This window comes from Pezoporus flaviventris, unplaced genomic scaffold, assembly GCF_033815535.1.
Source record: "Pezoporus flaviventris isolate CSIRO_AGI_PZ_B2104156 unplaced genomic scaffold, CSIRO_AGI_Pfla_v1 ptg000083l, whole genome shotgun sequence".
Lineage (NCBI taxonomy): Eukaryota > Metazoa > Chordata > Aves > Psittaciformes > Psittacidae > Pezoporus > Pezoporus flaviventris.
The window spans coordinates 3,225,954-3,248,833 of NW_026892631.1; the positions used below are offsets into that span (position 1 = coordinate 3,225,954).

Below are 22,880 nucleotides of genomic sequence, written 5' to 3' on the forward strand. Positions count from 1 at the left end.
GTCAGATAAGATAGGAAAGAAGGGCCCATCTTGTATACTCTCTAAAAGGATTGCTGGTACCTTCATCAAATGCCAGTGAAGCTTCTCCTTGCCTCTGTGTGTTCTCTGCATTGGTTCAGTTATGATCCTCCCTTTCACAAGGAATGCTTCCCTGTTGCCATAACAGAAAGTGACCTTCAAAAATCAACCATGACAAGCCTTTACAGTAACAGGACCTCTGTTTTATCAGCTTAATCAGTAACTATCTTACCTCCTGTGTAGGCCTGTTCATGCTCCAAAGCTGTTATTGGCTGCAGTGAGCCTTCTTAAGGCTCCAGGATTTGGGTTCATGAAAAGCTCTTGAAAAGGGCATCCTTAAGTTAAAAAGCCCCTTACTGATTAATCCCAATGTAAAAAAAAAGAGAGGTATTTTATACTATTTGCTTATTGGAAGCCTCCTTCCAATGGGGTACCACCATACCATAGAATCAGCATCATAACATTTGCTCAGAAAACCTTTTCCATGTGCATGCACTCTCCTCCTGCAATCTGTGTGTTTCATTTGGCACCCTCTGGTGCATGAAGGCACAAAGCAAGCTCTTCTTGCACAAACAGCCACAAAATCTCAGCCAAAACAATTAAGATTGGACCTGCATGATATGAAGTGAGAATGATATGAAGTGGTCTGTAGCTGGTCCTTCAAGCCACAATGAACATTATGGTTTACATTTGATTACAACAATACTGATAAAGGAGTGCTGTGATTCCTGGGAGATTTCTGGTGGTTGACAGACCCACCGGTATAAACAACACCTGTGATCTGAGACAACACATGGCCAAACTGGGCTTTGTTACTTGCACTAAAATAAAACTTCACTGACTATAAAACTCACATTTGACTGGATGTTCACATTTCATCCTCATGGGTGAAACCTGGCAACAGATGAGGGCTGGTATGAGTAGTCCTCTGAGAAAAAACCCTTCTGATCTTCTTAAGTGTGAAACCAGGTTGACAAGTAAGACATCTCTTCCTGAATACGTCAAGTAGTAACATACAATTTTCATAAGTCACTTTGCCATTTGAAATTCTAAATCCTGTTGCCTTTCAGTGAGAATTATCATCAAATTTTCATAAGCACTTAGGAGTTTATATGTACCATTCTCGTAAGTTAAATTATTATGAGCTTAAAATGATGTGCAATGATGTCAGGCCAGAAAACTGAGTTCCTTTACCACTGCTGAGAATGGAGCAAAAGGATCCTAAAGCCATCTCAAGAGCTGTGGAAAAATTCACACAAGAATCTCTTATACTAACCCAATCACTTGAAATATTTTGTCCTCCCAAGTGCCCTGTATAAATCTGACCACACTGGCCAGGTCTTCACAAAGAAATTAACTTAGAACGTAGTAAGACAGATAGCCTTAAAAACCCAATCCTTGCTTTTCCAGCTCCACCTCATCATGCTGATCTATTAGCTCCATACATCATTCTGGCACTGCTCTCTCAGTGACGACTTTGGCAGCAGCAGCAAGGACCTCCAGGGAACCTATTTTCTTTTGATACTGTTATTTTTCAATGTTATAAATGAAGTATTTAATTAGAACAGAAGAACATAGCTCAGAGAACCAGGAGAGAAAGACACACGGATTAAATCCTGGCCCACACTCTAGGTGGCTCAAAGAACTATGAAGCCTCAAGCTGATGATGAAAAATAAAGGTGATGTGGTAGGTCACATTATGAAATGATTTCACAGATTTCACCATGGACAAACTCTAATACATGCCAGGTATTTGCAATTTCCTTTCAAGCCACCTGTCCACTCAGTAGTAGTGGGGGGTAGACCTGAGGTGTACAACTGATCACATCATATAAGCTGTACAAACAACTAAAAGCACCATGGATAGCAGCATCTCCCTCATAGAACGGTTTGGGTTGGAAGGGACCTTGAAAGCTCATCCAGTCCAACTCCCTGGAATGAGCAGGGACATCTTCCACTAGACCAGGTTGCTCAGAACCACATCCAGCCTGGCCTTGAATGTCTCCAGGGATGGCACATCCACCACCTCTGTGGGCAACCTGTGCCAGTGTTTCACCACCCTCATCATAAAGAATTCCCTCCTCACATCCAGCTTGAACTCAGCCACAGCCAAGTGCAAGTTGCCTTTTTATTCCACCAGAGTACATCAGTGACCAGACTGATTGTGTGGTGATCAGTTTATAAAAGTGAAACCTATCTTAAGCCATCGTTTGAGATTAAACCCTGCTTTTGCCTGACACCAGCCCTTCAGCTGTTCAGATAAGACAGCAAATTGGGTCAAAGTATAAATATGCAATAGTGAATTGTAAGTTGTTGATAAGGAGAGTACTTTAGCTTTCAGCCCTACAGAACTGTGTTTCTAGTTCACATGCTGGAAAGAAAATAATCTTCTGATGCAGGTGTGGCTGTAACATACTTATCCTATTTAAATCTGGGAATTAAATGCAGTTTGGTTATCAAGTACAGTAAACAGCAGTGCTCCTCAAGCCTTTCATCTTCCTGCAGATCTGTTTTTGATCACTACATTTCTCTACATCATGATTTCCTCCAATCTGATCTACCAGTGAGACTGATTTCAGCAAGAAATCAAACCAACACTGTGAAAGGTGCCCATGCTGGAAAAAACAACACATATTTCAGAGCATTCTTGGAAGAAAGAATGTGTGTACTTCAACAGACAGCTCTCCAGGGACAGGGAAGAGATACACGCTCTGAACCAACTTGCCACAGATAATAAAACAGGATTCCACTGGACTCATCATTTCAAGCCTGGCTGGAGTTGAATCCATTTAATCAATAGTACACATAGCACCAAAAAACTCAGACAATATATTTAAAACCTGCATGCATTGCTGTTCATTATATTTCAGGTCCTCATTGACATGGTTTAGTGCTGGTCTTGGCAGTCCTGGGGTAATGGTTGGACTTGATGATCTTATAGGTCTTTTCTTGGACTTGATGATCTTATAGGTCTTTTCCAACCTGGCTGATTCTATGATTCTATCATTCAGTTTTAAGAGATCCAGACATAAAATCTAGTGCCTCTTAAAAGCACTGGTCATTCTTGGCTTCCTTGACAGTTTCTGCCCCTCTTTTACCTATTTTTGTGAGCCTCCTTTAACCTCAAGCTCCACACTTTCTCTTTAAAATTAACCTTTCTTAATTCTCTTCAGTTTTGACTGTTTCCTGTCACAAATGTGTGCCAAGTGTAGACTCTCCAATTCTGAGCTAGATGCCTGAACAAAGGCAGGTTTTTCAAGGGCAAACCCTTCAGCAATTACAAGTGCTAGAAGAACCCAACTGCTGTCAAGGCCACTTTTCACATCTTAACCTGTGGCTTGGTTTCACAAAGGAGCTCGTAACATACCACTAAGCTTGTGATATAATTCAGCTTCAACTAGCCATCTCCTTGTCACTTCTTAAAGTCATTTGTCCATAAATCCACGTAATTACAGAATCAGTCAAATAAATGTAACCACATATCAACAGGGTGGAATTTACATTGCTCTATTTCTAATGATAAATCTATCCAAACCTCACTAATCAACCTCGAAGACACAGGTATGGATACGCTGTAAATTCCTGTATGTTCAGAGGACTACAGCAAGCTGGCCTAAGGGGCCAGAAAAAAGATTGCTATCATCCCAGCATCCTTTATTACTTGGTCCCAGAATAATAGACATTGAGGAGGTAAGAAACCTCACAGCCACAGATTCACTACAAAGCCTCAGTGGGGTCTGGACATTTTAGTTACAGCTTGGATTAGTGCCTTCACTAATCTCTCTGTGAAACAGCAATCCATTGTGTCCCCAGCACTCTAAAGAACCACTGTAGCTGCATTTTAAAAATTCAGTTATTCATCCAAGAGTAAGCTACTATAATTCTTCATGAATGTAGGATCAACAGGGTCACCATTTCCATGTCAGAGGCTGAGTTACACACTTTATCATGAGCTTTGTTCTTAAGTCCTTCTGTATTAGCTAATCCTCTAGGCTCTCATTTAAATAACTTCATTAACTTTCTGTAGAAATTAGATTGCGTAATACCAAGTCATAACACCAACTCCAAACAAACACAAGACACTAAAAAGATATATAAGTTATCAATTATTACCTACCTATGTTGGATAGGACCAGGCACATATCTAGATAATATCATCTCATTTATCCAGTTCCTCCCCTTGATAACTCTTGTGTGACAACTTCAAGCTAGAGTCCCAAAGTAAAGTAATACATAAATTACAATCTATAAGGAAAGACATACAATTTCCAGACTAGTATCAACTCCTTATCTGAAAAAGATTAGAGTTATTTGAGAGTACAGATGATTCATGGACAGACATTAAGTTACTTTCAATCCTGTAATTAGAAATCTTCTTTCTTAGACTACTCAATACATCTAAGCAGGAAACTGCTGAGCAGAGATCACAAGCATGTTCCTCCCTCCTACAGTTAAAACTGATGTTTTAGGCACCATTCTCTTCTCCATTATCTTTAATCTTTTGTGCTGAACAAGCTTGGTCTTGGCCTGATTACTTACTCCAGCATGAGCTGTGATACTGTGAACAGGCCATCTTAGATTAGGAGTGACAGAGAACTACATCTCTGCAAATAAAATATGCCTGAGAAGCAGTGGTAGGGCAGAGGAAGGGTTCTGCATGTGCCAGTATTGTGTAAAGTCAGTGTACTACAATCCAAGTGTGCAGTATGGATCTCAAAAAAAAACATCTTCTAGACACAAGATTCAGGAAAGAAGTATTTTTATCCTTCTCCGTGCCAGAACAGGAGACATTTGCACCGTCCCCAATTCAGAACATGAATGACTTCCAGCACACCAGTTCTGTTTATCTCCCCATCTACTTGTATTCCACAGAGAATGAGAAAAACCGTTATCACATGAGACTTCCAAGAATCATTCACAACTATGAAACATTCCACATAGGTGGAATAGAATGATCCTTTATCATCCATGCTGTTGTGTGAATGCATATTGAGATTATATATGCAGTCAAGACAGAATACTTCCTGGACATTCACATTCAGAATCTTGGCTAGGGCCAGGAAACAGAAATCCCTAAGCATCTGAATTTGGATGCAAATTTAATACCACCCTCCAAACTTCCTCAGTGTTCTGGAATGGGAATGATCTGGAATGATTTTGTGTTCCCATTCAGACCTTTTTGAAGCAATAACATTTAAGTGATTGCAGATTTCACCCAAGCTACTTTGTTGTCTTTCTGGACTGTATTTGTATTGCCTTAGCTCACAGTAAGGCTTTGGCTAAGCACATCCTCTTAGCTTTCCCTCTCAGTTATTCATGCTTTGGCTGTACCTTATCAAAGTAGCTAGTCTTGTCCTTCCTTCCTCAACCAGCTTCAAAGGCAGAAAACACTGTGCCTATTCGTAGTGTTTATCCAACCGGGTTTATGTGATAACTTCAGGATAACACATCAAGAGAATCATTTTTAGCTGCAGTGCAGGAAGCTGCTGGGAGCAGATAGGGATGGACAATGCATTTTCTCTCCAGCCACTACCGTAAATCACTCCAACTCCACTTTTGCCCCCTTTCTTTCAGATAGCACTAACTTCTTGCTGCTTAGTTGGATGGCATAGGATAAATACAAATTTCCTTCACTGGAAAATTCTTTTCCACATCATCTTTCCTTGTAACCCCAAACACTTAGCAGGACAAGTTCCTGAATGAAATTCAGACACTCTGACTGTTGTCACCATTTATCCTCCAAACTATGTTTGCACTCAAGAGGCCTCAGATGAAAAGAGCTCTCACTGGGCTCCACACCAAAATCCTTAGAGTGGGATTTAGTTAAAATGAAGGGTGAAATGCATGAGCAAGTTAGGAAGTGATCTGCCACGCAGCCAGTGTGTAGCAGAACCAGGACCCAAACCCAGCTCTCCAGAGCTGTAGTCCCAGCTTCTAACCACTTCCTCATTTACGGCATCCATTTTGGAATAGACCTCACCACATTTTTTCCCACCTCCCAATTTACATTTAAAATCCTTTGCTGCATTTCATTTAAAATCAACCAGTTTACTTGGCAGTTCCAAGCCACGCTTGAACACATATGCAATTAGCAGCTCTTTTATTTCCCTCTGATAGCATAGGCTGCATCTTAAATACAAAGAAAGACCCATGAAAATGTACAGAAAGACAGTTCTGCTTCTCACTCACTTGAGATAGTAGCTCCTGCACATAGCATATAATAAAGACAGCTCTGTATTTCCTGACACTGTGCCATTTGTGTCCTATGGACATACAAAATAGCATGGAAAATTGTGGGTGCATACAGGCATAATTGCGAGCAAACTGTGAATGACAGTTTGATGAGTCATAAAATTGGTGGGGTTTTCCTATCCCCATGCTACCCTTTCCCCATCATTTCTATGCTTTTCATATCTTAGTCATACAATGGTACAAGTCCATTGACTTACCATGCCAGAAGCCAATTGCCTGAAATACTGTAAGAAAGGCCTTGACCAGAGAAATACTAACAAGCTGCCAAATTTATTCTCCCCCTCTACTCCACTTTGGTGAGACTCCTCCCTGCAGTCCTGCACCCAGCTCTGGGGCAACAACACAACAAGGACACAGAGCTGCTGGAGCGAGTCCAGAGGAAGCCACAGAGATGCTGCGAGGGCTGAAGCCAGGCTGAGAGTGCTGGGCTGGTTCAGCCTGGAAAGAGAAGGCTCCAGGGAGACTTTAGAGCAGCTCCCAGTGCCTAAAGCGGCTACAAGAAACCTGGATGGGGGCTTTTAATAAGGGCAGGTAGTGACAGGACACCCAGGAGAAAGTCCTTTTCCTCACCACCACTTTAGTGCAATAAGCTTTGCAGGAATGTCTCCTACCAGCTCAGGGATCCCTTTCCTGGTCACTACTACCTTTTTTGACCAAAACTAACCACAAGAACTGGGTGCTCTCCTGTGCCTGTTGTGCCCAAACAGGCACCTATGCCTCTTTTATTGAACACCTATAGAAAACAAGCTTAAAAAAAAGCATAAAGTCTTACTCATTCTCTGTCCCTTTCCAATAGCAACAGCATCCATTCATTTTCTCTTAGAAATTTGTTTTCCCTGTTTCTAAAACCCTCTATGTCAGCAGTTTATGTAGTCCTGCTGTTAGAAAGCCTTTCCCACTGTCTCATACAGATTTCCTCCAGTGGAGTTTAAGCCCTCTACTCATTGTGCTTGTCTGTACCACACACGGAGCACACCTCCTTCTCCCAGGCAGCCGTTTGATTTTATGAACTCTCACAGCTCCGCACTTATCTTGCCTCTAGATTAAACAAATTAATTCTTCCAACCTTGCCTCAGTGCCTGTGTTCCCCAGATCTCTGATCTCCATCCACTCCAAGTCTCCGTGTGGGGCCCGGAATGAGACAAAATGCTCCAGCTGTGGCCGTACCAGTGCCAAACACAGCACAAAGGTTGTTTCCAGTGGTTCTGTGTGGTATGGTGGTGTTTATGTTTCCTTGCATCACTGTGATGGCCTCAACTGGTGTTCATTCTGCTCTCCACTAGAGACCCTTGAGAGACTGACTGCCAGCTATCTCACAAACAACTTCCACCTTATCATAGGACTCTGTGCCTGTCCTTGAACTGAATCCCACTTAATTCAAATGAGTTGTTCTAATTGTCAAGATCCTTTGGAATGTTAATCCTTCCATCCACATGCTTGCAGCTTTTCCAGCTGAGCATGGCCTAGAAATGCAATGTGCAGCTTATCTAGCTCCTCACACAAGTTACTGCTCTAAGCACCGACATGCAGCAGACCCACCACACCTTCCCAAGGAATCCCACACTTTGCATGCTCCCCATTTGATAGACACTCACATACAGCTACTCTTCAAGACTCACCCCACAATACGACTCTCACTTCATGTCACTGTGTGTCTTTATCTTGTTTATGAAAATGTCATTCAAAATGGTATCCAGAAGCTCTCCTGCAGTGAAGATAGAAGTCGCCTCCTCCTTATTGACATGGTCTGCTATCCTAATGTGGAAGGAAATTAAGACTGTTGCCACAATTTAACACCACTTGGGTGTTTAGTAACACCTCATCACGTTCAAGACGGTTTGTTTTCAACTTTCTGTCCCACTGTTCTGCTAAAAACTGAAGATCCCTACTTCTCCCTCCAGCCCACTGCCTTCACTTTCAAAGCTATTTCCAATGCTGGGCCTCTCTGAAAGCTCACCCATCCTTCAGCAGCTCTGAGAAGCAATTCCTGATGGCTCTTAACCAAGTCAGCCATTCCCCTTTCAACTCTAACTCCTCCAACCTGCTATTCCCCTATGTTAACCTGGGCTGTTATCCCTTCTCTCCAAGGTTACCTATAGCACCTGCCTGAACACAGGTAGATTTTTTGTTAAAACAAAGCTTAGGGACAAACCAAAAAGAAACACAAACCAGTTTTCCCTGGTATCAGCTTGTTGTTCAGCTAGAAGCTTTACTCTGATTTGCCAGCCATCTCTAGACAATACACCACCACCTTTCTTCTTCACCCTGAAGCTTTCTGCTGGTCCAACTCCCACCACACCATAGTTCCATGAACAGCCCCACGGGCTCCCTAATCTGCCTCCTCCCCCTGGGCTGCTTTCTTTCACAGCATCAGCGAGCCATGGGATTTATCCCACTCAATCTCTGCTATGAGTAATTAAGCCATACTTATGATTGCATAGAAAAATGCTCAGGTCCTCCTGCTGGAGGCAACAAGCTTTGAGAGAAAAAAAAATCACTTCTAGAACAAAATCCCTACACAAAGTAGGGTTTTTAGGAGCCAGAACTTAATTCACCTACTTTAATTCCCCTCCAGCATTGCGATTTAAGTCCTATTACTCCAATCCTGATTATACTCAATGAAATCTCCTACAAAAGAGTACATAAACTGCATTCTTCCTTGTTATGTTTCCTTATCTGTAGTGTTTAAGCCATTTCTATTATTTTCTTCACTAAGGAGCAGATTTGTCAAAATTAGTTTAATTACAAAAGTATTTTTAAACAGAATACAAGAAATAGTTTCACATTAAACTTTCTCTCCATTCCATTTTAACCCTGAAAAAGCGAAAGGCTTTCAAAGCCTCCCTGTAACACCCATCTGATGTAACCAACAATCCTGACACCACTGATGACAGAAATGAAATTCTTCACCAAAGCTAAGCAAACAGCCATTAACTTTTAGAAGAAAAAAGAGCTAAAGAAGTTAAATACCTCGGTGTTTGGTGTAACTACCTTTGCCCTCCTTTCCAACAGTTATTTAATCCTCCTTACTTGTGTTCACAGCTGGGTATCAGCCTTCAGGAGCACTTTAGGACACAAGGACAGACACAGTTACTGACCTTGCGTGGAAGGCATTAGTAGCAGGTTCCTTTTAAAAGATAAAGGGATGCTTGCCTTTGGGGCGGCTGGCCTTTAGCTCTCATGGTTTCCCATCAACAGTGATGCTTGCTGTCACCTCAGAAGAGACATAGCACACATCGGAAGACCAAGGTCTCTGTAAAGTACCTTTTCAAAGGTAGTGTCAAAGGTACCTTCCCAATGCCCTTCTGCAAGGCTCAGTGCCACCAACACCCTTGACACAGCACCTCTCCTCTGCTGTACTAAGTAGACCTCCCATGCCTATTCCCTCAGCAAATTTTACTGCTAATAACAGGAAAGAAAAAGTATAAACTAGAACAGGAATGCTGATGGACTGAAGCACAGCAGAGTGAACACAGGCACTGACCCTACAGCCTGTGTGTCCCTGCAGCACCTCCTGGGAGAGCACAGGCTGCTGGTCCTTGCCCCTGAACAGGGAGCTGCAGTGGGGGTCCTATCTGGAGCTGCTGGCAATCAGTCCTTGCACTAACTGTGCTGCAGGGCTCCACGTTAAGAGATGACGGAGCACTCACCAGAGCCTGGAGAGCCTGGACAGCTTTACTTGGCTCCACCTGGTGGGCAAACAAGGTGCTTTGGGGTCACAACCACCCAGCCCCTCTTGACGAGTCACTGCTTTCATGAAAAAAAAAGATTATGAAGTAAGACTGTCTTCATTAACACCAACTTTGTGTCTCCTGTGAAGAACGCAATTCATAAAGAGTAAAATACATCACTGCTGGCTGGGATTACTTCCTGTATGTCTCTTTCTATTTCCACATATTTCAGCTATAGAGTTTACCTTCACAGGTCCCACACAAGTGAAACTGCATTCCTAAAAACCAGTATATATTTACAACCACCACTCTTGGGACTCAAAGTACCCTGGTGATCAAGCAATTCACAAACAGCTCCTAGGCAGAAATGGAGCAAACATGCACTTCCTACAAGACAACTGTCTGCTGTTACTACTGTGCATAATCACAGTGGAGTCCCTGTGCTCAGTTTCTCCATTCACCACCCAGGGGTTTGATTCTGCTTGGAAGAGTGGAAGGAGTTACAAATTGCACCCCCATGGTGTATGTTTCCTCAACAGAGACCTTAACCTACCTCTTCCCCAGCAAGTAAATGAACTGTAATAGGAGCTCGTGACAAAGAATACAGCAACTCCTTGAATTTGTCCTTGTCCTTGCGTCTCAACAAAACCCCCATAAACATTACACAGGAAAAAGATCCACGGCGCAATGAAAGGCAGGAGGTTATAATACGTCTCCATTTAAATTCATGATGGATTTCGTTTGCTCATCCACTGACAGGCTCTGGAGTAATTTTTCATCCTGCGTTCTCAGATTTTTATACCTGAGAAACAATAGAGGTCTGTTAATTGAACTAAGGAACAAGGCAGCCCCAGCTACTTTGTCTGTGCACCCCAGCTAATGATAGAAGCAAAAAGAAAATGCTTAGTTAAGTACCTTTGGCTGCAAACTGGATGCAAACCAGGGCATTAATAGCTCTCTTTAAGACAGACATATGGACTAAAGCCCAAGACTGTATCTCTGTAATTGTGATTACAATAGGTTTCTAGTCACTGAAATATGTGTCCCAGTTTAACAAGGTCCCTGCTGTCATTATATTCTTGCTGAAGTTAAAGCAATAAATAGTTCTGCAGTCTTGATTTCTGATTTGAAAAGAAACAATACCAATAGCATTGCTATGGCTTTTTCAACCTCAGAGTTCCCTTCTGTCTTTATCTTTTTTATTACATTGGAGTTAATTTATTACAAGACAAAGCTATTTCTCCAAGTCACAACCATCCACTTGCAATAGCAATTGTATTTAATTAATTCCAGTATCAACTTATTTCATTTAGTGCTGAGTAAAACTGTTTCCTATCAAGCAAATCTGTTCCTTTTTAGGCCACATTTAGTCATTATCATGACCAAAATGCATTTTGATTTTTTTAATTCTTGAAGATGCAGACTTGGCTCATCTCAGACTTGTTCTAGCAAAACACTGTATAAAGGAAGGTATTATTGCTATTGCACAAGTGATGGGGTAGCTGAGGCACAAAGAGATGAAGTATTTCACCTCTGGAGGTGAAAACAGGAAGCGAACACAGCTCTGTGGCCTATATGCAGTACCATACACCATGATGTGACATCCATCCATCATGTACTGCATTGCTAAAGCTGCTTGCTATACTCACATAAAAGCTGCTCATTTTGCAAAGGCACTGGAAAAAAGAACAGATTCTGTTTCAATTCTGCTACGATTTCTGCTTGAGCTCCCATAGTGGAAACCCTCTGGAAAACAGGGGCTGTGCCTCTGGCTTGCACATTAAATGACATGCAGCTGTTTATTATCCATGGTGTCTATGTATCTCAGAGATGACAGATTTCCTGAATACACAGATATGTACTCATATGTGAGCAGCACTGATGAGCTGCATCATGAAATTTTCCCTGTCTAACCTAATTGCATCTATCCCAGGCAGTAATAACACTAAAGGAATTTCACAGCCCCTGTTCCCTGTTTCATAAAAAGCTCAGCTCTGAGCATAATCCACCAGGGCAATGTTTGAAAGCTACAGTGCACAGATGCAGTCACACAGAAAATTAGAACTGCTCAAATGAAAGAGAAAAGCAGCAGCTCTAGTAGAGAGCTGCGTCAGTACCAGCTCAACAGTGGAAAAGTACCTCAGCTGCTCAGCCTCTTTGCTTTCCTCTCTGGTAGTGACGTCAGGCACGTTAATGAAAGCTCCATTAGCATATCACCTTCTGTGTTCCAGTGTCCAAGTGGAGCAGCTCATGATTCTTTTCTAAGCTTTTAAATAACCACCAAAGCTGAGCCAGAGCTGCTGCTTGGTAGGGAGGACTTAGCTTCATAACATAGCCAGTTCCCAATGCCACACAAACAAACAGATGTGCCAACAGAGGGATAAAAAAACCCAACCCAGAACAGATGCATTTCTCTGAGGAAAGCAACATAAACCAGCTTCAATTCTAACAGCAGTCATTTGGCCCTTATTCCATAATAAAGGTTTTTAATTTCTAATTGAGTTTGAAACTTGCATGTTTGCTCCTCAAAATCAGGGTACAGACTTTGCTGAGCGTTAAGAAAGAAGCACCCTTGCTAATGCCCTGCCAGTATTTCAGCTGACAGTGAATAGCCATGGGACAGAAAGTGCATCCTTGGACTTGATGACCTTAAAGGTCTTTTCCAACCTAGTTGATTCAATGATTCTAGCATTGAAAAGAAAGAAAACCTACAGACAGTTTAACTTCAGAGTGGAGTCTTTGATGGGTAGGGCTCTATGTTCTATGAGTTCAGGGGTCTCTGAGTCCCCATGGCCCCCATTTAGCCATCAGTGTCCAAGAGAGGATAGCAATGTGTGGAACCCCACCATCCTTCTTACTGAACTCCTGCACCCAGCTCTTTGTGCCATGAGCCCAGCTGTGAGTGCTGCCATCCAGGGAGTTATCTGTCAATGCAGCAATGCATCAATAATTGGCACTAGATTTCAGTCCTGATCAAAATTAACAGTGGGGAAGGAGGCAAGATGTGAGGTCAAAGAGGCACCTGCTGAGGCAATATAATATTGACAGAAAAGAGTGAAAAATGAAAGGCCTAAGTCTGGAGCAAGGCATTCTCTATTAATCTCCCTGTACATGGACAAACAGGACCAGAGGCTGCTGCTAGACCTGACAGAAATCTTAAAGGGCACCACTGTCTTGTAGCATTTGGGGGCTAGAAACTGGGAAACCTGTCTCTGTCAATTCAACAGCAATGACAGGAAAGCACAAGCATCTTGCAGCGCTCTAAGCAAGAACTTCAACCCTGACCTAGATAAAGGCTATCTAAAAGAAACAGGAATTCAAGCCTAGCTGGACTGCCTTGGAGTCTCTGTTGAAGTTACAAGGCAAGTTTCAAGGTTCAGTTGGGTTTGTAAAGGGCTGGTGTTGATCATTCTGCCTAAATGGACAGCCTCTATGGAAATCAAACCCCAAACACAACAGAACACAGCAAGAGCAATCCTTCAATTCCCATACACCCTCAAAAAGCTTCTGCCCATTCCCCAGTCCCTTCAGTTACTGAGGTCCTGTCTTACCATAGCAGTGTTAAGACACAAAACAATCTGCAACCATCAGTGAACGCTTCACAAGCAGACAAAACTGCAACTTTTAAAAGGTCATGTTAAATGAGCTCAGGTCACCAACTGATTTTCAGCCCCACAATCCACACTTCTATTCAATAGCTGATCACATTGACAGGTTTTGCAGAAAGGAAGATAAAAATGCTAGCAAGTCAAACTGGCAGATGACGCTGCATTTAGGGCTTTATTAAACATGGCTACAGTGTGTGCAGATGTAATTAAAGCTTGGGCTTTGATTTGGCAAGCAGCCTCTATAAATAGCCTTTCTGTTACTCAGTTCTTTCTCCTCAGGGCTCCATCAAAAAGAAAAGATGTCCTTCAGCTCCTCCCCTACCCCTGGGATGATCACATGCTTTATAGCCCTGCAAACCTTGAAACAGCCAAACACCACAGCAATAATATTTGGGTAACTCGCTGTGGGAAGAAAGGGGATTATCTTCAAGGTGCTTTTCTCTCAGCAGTATCTTCCATTTGCTTGCCTGGGGTGGGGACACCAGGATGAAGGAGCAGGGCCAGAGTGCAGATTAAGAACACGGACTCCGTAGCATGGCTCCTTCCAAGTGAGATCTATCTTCTAAGTGATCTATGGGAAAAGGAGACAATATTGAAAAGCTTTAACACCGGAGTTACTTCTTGCCAGCTGATGTATTTCATCTCCTCATTTCTCAGGGGAGCTATATTTTGCTAATTATGTCTAACGAATTTTTAGGGTAGAATTTTTTCAATAGATTTTACATTCATTCCCACAGCACTGAAGAGAACCTGTTGTGTTGATCTAAGCCCATATTTAAGCTTTGTAGCAAACAGAGAGGGCACAAATAGGTTTAAAAACACCCCACAGATCAACAGAAATAGGTTTTAATTTCAGTTCTGCAAAAAACAAACCTTTGGTTTCTGAAAACTTACTTCCACTACACAATAAAGCAAACCAGAAATAGGAGTTGAGCTGCCCCTTTCAGCATTCAATAAACCCAGAAAACAACAAAATACAGGGAAAGGAATACTAGCTGCATAAACAGCAATAAGTAAAGTTGACACCTAATGCTATTTATTTTAATGCTTGAAATAGCATCCAAAATTAGCAATTTTAAACAATCCCTCTGTAAATTAGAATACAGGAGTGTCTTACAGTATTCTAACACTGGAGAGGATGAAAAACCCAAAATACTCTTTATGAAAAGATCAGTTGGCAAATCAGTTCTAGCAAAAAGGTATTTGAATGGAGCAGCGACAACTGGAGCTGACCTTAGGCAAGGTTTTCTTCCCAAATAGCCTTTAAATCCCTCAGAGGTACTTGGACAAGAGCAAAAGCAACAGCAATAACGCAACTGAGACAAACATCATGAGATCTTCTCCCCAGGGTGATTTAGATGGGTAAAAGAGATTCAGAAGTTCTCTCGCCCACTTTCAAGTCATGAACACCCATACGAAGTGGGAGTGAACTACACCACATCCAAAAGCAATGGTTTGGATTGACCTTCCTTACGCACCAGTGGCTCCAACTAAACTTCCTAAATGGCTCAAGTTTGCCTGTCCCTAAGGTGCCCTACAACAGCACGTTGCCACCTTTACCCTCCCTTATTCTAGTACAGTCAGGAGCTTGCTCCAAGTAAAGTGAAAGGAGAACTGAGCTTCTCCTTTCAAAACTAATGATGTGATTTGCAAGCTGGAATGGAGAAATCCTGCTTTTCCCCTTCCTGGCAGCTGGATAATACATCTGCACACAAAGTAGCTAGGAATCTAGAAGTACTCCTCAAAAAAAAAAAAACCCACTACTTAAAATGACTAATCTAAATCAATAATAAGAACACAATTGATTCTTTATTTGCTCCCAGTGGCTGCCCTTGTCGACTTACAGTATACTGCCTTCCTAAAAACCATAGGGCTCTTTGTTTGCTTCCAGAGAAAACACTTATTTCAGATAATCTTGCCTCCACAAAGTTATTTTTCAATGTTTCAGTCACTGCTATGCCTGCAGGAATGGCTGATTACCCATAAAATGCCTTCTGACAGCTCATATTCATTACTAAATTACCACATGTAAATGTTTCATGTGCACAGGGCAATTACTCTCCTGAATGACTGCCAGCGACATTCCACTGGATCTGAATGAATTTTTCAAGGATTCTAATTGCCATTTAGATGTCCCTATAAGTCTGGGTTTAAAGGGTTTCGTTCCTTTTAGTCGTGGTTATACCTGTGTTCAAGGCAAACGTGCTCCCTCTCACATTTCACATTGCTGCCAATTATTTACATCAGAAACAAAGGAATGTGAAAGTGGAGGTGCTACACAGGCTGCACAGTAGAAATGATTCATAGCCAAAGTCTTGAGCATGAATAATTATCTGTAACCCTCATTTGGAGTTTTTGCTTCAAGTTACATTATTCATAGGGCTTTTGGCAGTGGAAATGAATGAATACCAACTTGACAGACACCTTAAAAAATGCTAAGTTTTTCAAGTAGTTAGGCCAAACCAAACCTTTAATATCTCCAATGAGAGAAAAATGGGAACGTGCACATGGAATATGAGGGGTTTTACCACTGACAGTAAATAAAAAAAAAAAAAACAGATACGAATAGATGTTCAGAAAAGACAGCTGAGTTTTTCATTACACCACTAAGATAGGCTGGAGTTCTGACTTGTCTCCCAGTGGAGTGCCATCGGGAAGTTTCATTAACACAGTCTATTTTTTATGCCAAGGTTGTTCATGAAAGCAATAAATAAGAGCAAAAATAAACTAATCATTGATGAGTTCTCACAATAAACTCCAGCTACATTGATGCTTCTTTTTGTGTCACGTTCTTCATCCCAGTGCTTGCCCACTTCAGAGAAATCTGTTTCTCTATTATTCCTGTTCTCTATCAGCCTGTAGAGAGGCATCAAATCGAATATTCCCTTGAAAAGCAGCTAGATTAATGCTCCTTTATTTCTTTTGTGTAGAAAGTCAAAGATCGGGTTAACAGCAAAGAAAGAAGAATATATGCCCACAATATCTTTTGAAAGCTGTCACGACTTTGGGCTTGAAAGCAAACCCACCTGCTGCATGGACAGCAAATGTGGAGGCAAAGCTGCAAGCAGAGCAGGTTAGAGCAGGCAGGTTAGGACACCATTGGGAATGCTTGCTCAGGTCACCTTATGCTGTGCATGGCAGCCATGTGGGCAGAAGACAGGGGGTATCCCTATTTATCCCAGACAAGACATGAGGCACAGAGGTAGCTGTATCAATGATAGAATTACAGCAGATTCAAGCACAGACATAACTGAGCCAGATGCAGATCCTAAAATGACTCTGAGATAAGCAGTAATTAAAGACAGGAGATCTAAGAAAGGTGTTTGAAGACAGTCCCATGGGAGAGAGATGTTGAAAACTAACCTATAAAAAGGCTTCCGTTTCCTAAATTATATATGAAGCAAATGACCCACCAAAATCCAAGATTCTCAGATTACCTTGCTGGCTTTGCCACTGGCTGACTGCAGAAATGTGGGCAATCCAGTGAACTTTTCCATTTCTCCACTTCCATTTTTAGCAGGGAGGGAATGGGGGAAAACATGTGGTGCATCCACTTCTGTAAAGATTTTGAAAACTGCAGATGAATGAGCTGCAAGTCATTTTTAAGCAATATTAATCTTCTGCAACAACAACCTATTTCACTGAAACCTTCAACAAAGGCCAAAACCTCGGAGGGACGGCTGCCAGCAGTAAGTTATGCTTCGGTATTCAACCATGCAAAGGATCCATGAGGGGTTTTCATCTGCATCTAAACTCTAATTAGCAGCTCTCTTGATAACTTTATTCCAACATTAAATACCAGCCCTTAATACTTCCCCCTGTGTGTTACTGTCCAAAATACACAGCTATGGATGAGGAATTGCTCGGAAAAGGGGATTCCAGCAAAACCTGCCACCTCTGAGAAACACTGATAGTATGAGGTCAAACTTGGATGAAGGGAGTAGTGAAGTGCCAACATTATTCTCTGCTTTCCAGTGGTCCCACTGATCTTGTGTACAGTAACTTAAGGATCTTGTGATCAGTTTCAATACAGCTAAGCTGGGCTCTGGCTTCAGCCTTGCTGGCACGCATAGATACATATAGTACAAATAGTACACAAGTGTATTTCCACACAGCAAAGTGGGTTGTGTTTTCCACTTGTCATGGATTGATTTAAAAGAATTCCAGGTTGCTGTGAAAGCTGCATATGAACAGGAAGAGTCGGGCTTTTCCCCCCCCCCCCCCCATACAACCTACCATTTCCAAAGCTCCTCAATGTTTTGCAAATTGGAGTCCCACCCTAAGAACTGAAAGAGTCTTAAGAAGCTACCTCAATACATCCCCTTGCTTTTCCTCCTCTCCTTTAAATTCCTCACAGATCAGCAATACTGAACAGCTCTCCAAAACTCTGATGGGCTTGTGTCTTGTCTCACCCTGAGAAGAAAGCTCTACATTACAAGGAATGCTGTGTCAGTTAACACCTATTAACAGTCCTAACAGCAAGTAAACCACCAAGTTAGTGAGCCTCCCATCAAGACACAGCTACAGTGGGGTAACTGACAAGCAGAAGCTGTTCCCCTTTCTACTGTCAATAACATTGCCCAGACATTAAAATAAACTGCATTATGGGTTTCTTCAGAACTTCACAATGCCAAGAAAAGATGCCAAGCTTGAACAGCACCCGTCCTTCCTTCTCACTCCATGAGAGAGGACCATTTTTTTCCCATACGGATATAGTGCACCAGGCTGTCACAGGCAAAACAAAGTGAAAAAACCTAAAGCAAGTGGTAGAACTGAGTACTGAAATGTATTTAAGAACCAAAGAGAGAGCTTTTACCCTGCCTGGTTCTCTCACGTGCATTCATTTTCTCTCCTCCAAGCTTTACACATTCACTAAGTCTTGCCTGCACCTCCCCAGAGGAAGATCACTGCTACCCTGAGAAGGTCAGTCAGAACGTTCTTTGCAGTCACCAGCCTCACCCACAATTGGCCAAGGTCCCTGCACATCCCCAGGCATGTGTGTCCATCCAGCTCTCTGACGCAGCTCTCTCCAGCCAGGACCTTCACCACCTTCTTTCCAGGTCCTCTTCTTTTCAAGACCACTTCTTTTTGGGAAGCCACCTTTTTGACTTCCTTATCTTTCCAGCACCCTAAGCCCCTGACTTTCCCAATCTAAACAGTAATGCAGAAGCACCACACTGATTATTAATCAGAGAGTTTGGGACATTAATGCGAGGATTTAGGATGTGTCACTACCTTTTAGTCCACACGTTACCAACACTGACAGCCAGTCCATCTCAATCACAGCTAGCAAGTAGCAGGCTTCTGCTTGCGAGTTCGAAAGTTCAGTTTCAGACACTGAAACACAGAGGCCCAGTGATATGCCAGCTGTGTGCACTCCCAGTTCAAGCTGCTTTTTCACCTCAGACACAGACAGATATGTTACCCACATTGAGACAAACTCAAATCTGCAGATCATTTCCACATTAAGAGCCATCTCTCCCCAGAGACCAACATGGTAACCGGATTAGGTAATGTGTCATCCTCCAGTCTCAGTTAACTCCCCACACGTGCTCTGGAATCAGTTCAAATGAAAGCAAACTGCCTTCATCCAAAACACACTGCAGTCTGCGGATGGATTTCTCTATTGAGAACAACTGGATCAGGCTCTATTGAGAACAACTGGACGGTCTGGGGCTGTCACGCTGCTTGTGCTTTTGTCTAGCCTGCTTGAAATGCAGCCCCAGCAAAGCATTGGCAACGCAGCACAAAACCAGGAGCCCAAATTCATCAGGGTTTTTCATCTCTCAGTAGGAAAGAAGCAATTAAAAATAGCATCAGAATATTTCTGACTGGATTTTTAAACATTTTGAGGCTGGTAAAATGTTTTTGTTTTTTTTTTTCCCCAAAGCTGACAATGGTAATTCTTAATAGCTCAGGGTAGGAAGATTTAATGCCTTATGTAAGACCAAATGATAGTCAGAACAGAAAACCTTTAGGCCTTCTACAGGATCTATTTTGTTCACACTAGATCAGTGGACCTAATAAAGCTTTATCTGCCTCATACCCTGAGGCTATCCAAGCTACAAGAATGCTATCTTCCTAATAACTTAGCATCTTACCAACACTGAGAATCTGACTTCATGGACATGTTTCCTTTTAGAAAGGAGAAATAAACGGAACCATGCTCTGGAAGGCTTAACATGCCATTTACACTTCAGCAAAGGTATTTTGTTCCCATGGAACTCAGAACTACCCAACAATACTAGGTTTATGAGCTAAGTGTACTTTTAAAGTTTTCAAATATGACATCAGATAACACAGCTGGCTTAACTGCTTTTTCCAGAACAGATTAAGAGAGCCAATCTGTTATCAGTGGCAGATACTTCCATTAACATACAAATAACTGCATATTATACATACACTGAGAGAAGAGGCCACTTTACCCTGCAGCTTCCATCTGTCAAGCTACCGAATACTACCGAATACTACTACCGAATACTACCGAATACACTACCGAATACGCAAGCAGTTCAGAAATCTCTCTGAATATAACTTATCTCTGTGAGACTGGGGATATACCATCATTCCTAGCTTGCAGGTATATGGCATTGAGGCAGAGATGACTGTGATCAACCTAAAGACACCTGAGCTCTATATAACTGCTGCAATTTGAACTTCATTCACCTGCACCCCAAGCTGATGATCCTCAGTACTGAACAGTCGCCTCCATGGTTCACTTCGGCAGGCCCTGTTCTCACATTGATGACAACTATTATCCATCACATCATTAGTCCTCTGTCCACTAAATCCTGAAGAAGCAGATTTGAGAGCTAGAAATCCCCCAAACGCAGCTATATACATCATGGACAGTCACAACTAATGGCCTTGACCCTAGGACAAACAAGAGGCAACATTAACAATGCTGAAACAAAATTATCCTCAGTCCAGCAATGCACTGCTGCCTCTGCTTTTTAAATAGCACATCCCTGTCTCTTTAATTACAGCAGGCAGGTTGTGAACAGATGCTTACTGCACCCAGCAGCCCAATGATTCAGGCAAACTTTTAGCCATTAGCAACTCCTTTAGGTAGCTGACTCAGGCAAACAAGATGTGCAGATTCCCCCCAACTGATGAACCACTGGGTTTGCAGCAGCTTGGCTTATTGACCAGCTGCGGGAGATATGAATGTCCTCAGCTGACAAGCCCTCTTCTCAGTTTCATCATCAGTTTGGGTTGAAGAACCAAAATGCCAGCATTCACTGACATCTTGTCTGGAGTTGGGGCAAAATACCCAACATCAGTAGGTGAGGAATTCCGGAAAGAGATGAATCACAGGTTGAAGTTATTGAAATCATGAAAAAGAGAACAGGACTTAGGATACAGATAAATACTGTGGATTTATGCACTGCTTAAAGACATCTCAGTTATGAAGCCTGGCTCTGTAATTACCTCCCAAGGAGGAAACAAAACCCACACAGATTTGCAATGATGAATTCAATTTCTTTCATAATCAGTCCCATAGCCCCCAGCAGTTCCTGCTGTCATGTCCATTTCTAGCTCCTACAAGCACTTGATTAGTGTTTACATCCAGAGCTGATGTGACACAACACACCCACTGGTGTGTGCTGTGAAAGCATCTCCAGTTTCACATCTCCTAGAAAAAAGATCCTCCAAAACCCCTGTGCCACAACATGCAGGTACCTCTTGACAGCCTCTCCAGCACTAAGTAGGAACAGCTCTGGAAACACAGAATTGATCTTGTAATGCTTCACCTCTCAAGTCTGTATCTGTTCCTGCCACAGTTTTTATCCTGCCTTCTCCTACAGCCCCTCTCTCTTACCCATAGACACAACCCTCACTTTGGTAAATGTGAGGCTTTCATAATCCGCTTGCTGATGAATTAAAACAGAAATGGCAGTAAGCACACGAGCCTTTTCCCTTACTTTTAGGATGCCATACAATTTTTCTTCAGCTCTGACTGGTTGGATCTGAACACTGGAAAGATACAGAGAAGCTTTGGGGTTCCTGCTTCAACCCAGCATTGATGTTTAGCGTGGAGGTCCTGGAAGGATGAAGTCGTATTAACTGTCAAAGCTCAAATTCACCAGTGTTTTACAGGGTTTCTAATTCTATCCAAAGGCCCAGACTTCCACAAGACAACCATACAAATGTGTAACAGCTGTCACAGTTTAATTACATTGGTTCTAAAAGTTGCATTCATTGTTGACTTCATGGGTTCAAACTGCAAAAGTAGACTTCCCGCCAATAAGAAGCTGTTCGTGAGAAGCCCTAGCCTGCAAGGTGGTGGACATCTCTGCACACATCAGTCATCTGGGAACAGTCAGAAAAAGGGAACTGAAAAGGGGAACACAACTTGCAGGTAGCCCAGTGTAGAGTGCCACACTGGAATGATTATCCAAGGCAGGAAGCCTCTTCCTCTCAGCGCAGTAAACAGGCTTTAGATAAATCGAGAAGCCACAGTGTGTAGAAACCCCTTTCCTCAAAACACATACTTGCCATCCAACATCATGCTCATTTTGCTATTGCCATCCAACTTGCTCCTAAGGAGGCATTTGGGCATCACTTAATCTAAAGGGTCCATGTAGTAAAGTTGTTGGAGGACAAACATAGGCTCTTGTTGGTGAAAAACAAGGACAGGGCAGGAGGGGAAGTGGGAAGAAACCCCCTTTCCTAAGGGACAATTACTGTGGATTAGTGATGGAAGTAAAAACTGCATTTCTAGTCATCCTCTCCCTGGAAAAAAGGAAGCTCTATATTCTCATCCTATATATGCAAATGCAGAGCCTGGCAGCAACTGCTCGGATCAGCAGACCGTAGCATCACTCTATCCACTTATCTATCATTGCCCAAGTCCCGTGGAACCAGAGCACAGAGTTATCATCAGTGCCCAGCACTAACACAGCATTTCAGCACTCTGAATATTTAACAGGAGAAATGACATAATTATAGTAAAAACTCTATAGATTCTTAGCCTTGCTAAAATAAACAGTACTATAAGTTATCCTATTATAATACAAAGACTTTAAATTTGCTATTTTATTTTAGTGCCATTTTCGCTCCTGAATGATTGCAAGGTCAGGGTGGAAGGGTGGAAAAGAAACTTCTAAGATGCTTAACCTGCAAAGTGCAATTCTATGTAGCAGGAAATCCCTCAGGAATAAGTTACTTTGCCTGCCCTTCATCATAGAATTATAGAATGGTGTGGGTTGGAAAGGACCTTAAGATCACCCAATTCCAATCTCCTGCCATGGGCAGGGACACCTCACACTAGATCATGTCACCCAAGGCTCTGTCCAACCTGGCCTTGAACACCGTCATCAGCATCCTG

General features: G+C 42.3%; 1 long non-coding RNA gene across 1 annotated transcript in view; it reads right to left on the reverse strand.

Annotated features, from left to right (window-relative positions):
• LOC133280493 (uncharacterized) overlaps positions 1–22,880 on the reverse strand; it is a 49,784-nt gene that overhangs the window by 13,859 nt on the left and 13,045 nt on the right. Inside the window, exon 2 of the long non-coding RNA XR_009747185.1 lies at positions 14,032–14,120. This is a non-coding gene — a long non-coding RNA (uncharacterized LOC133280493). The remainder of the gene's footprint in view (positions 1–14,031; positions 14,121–22,880) is intronic.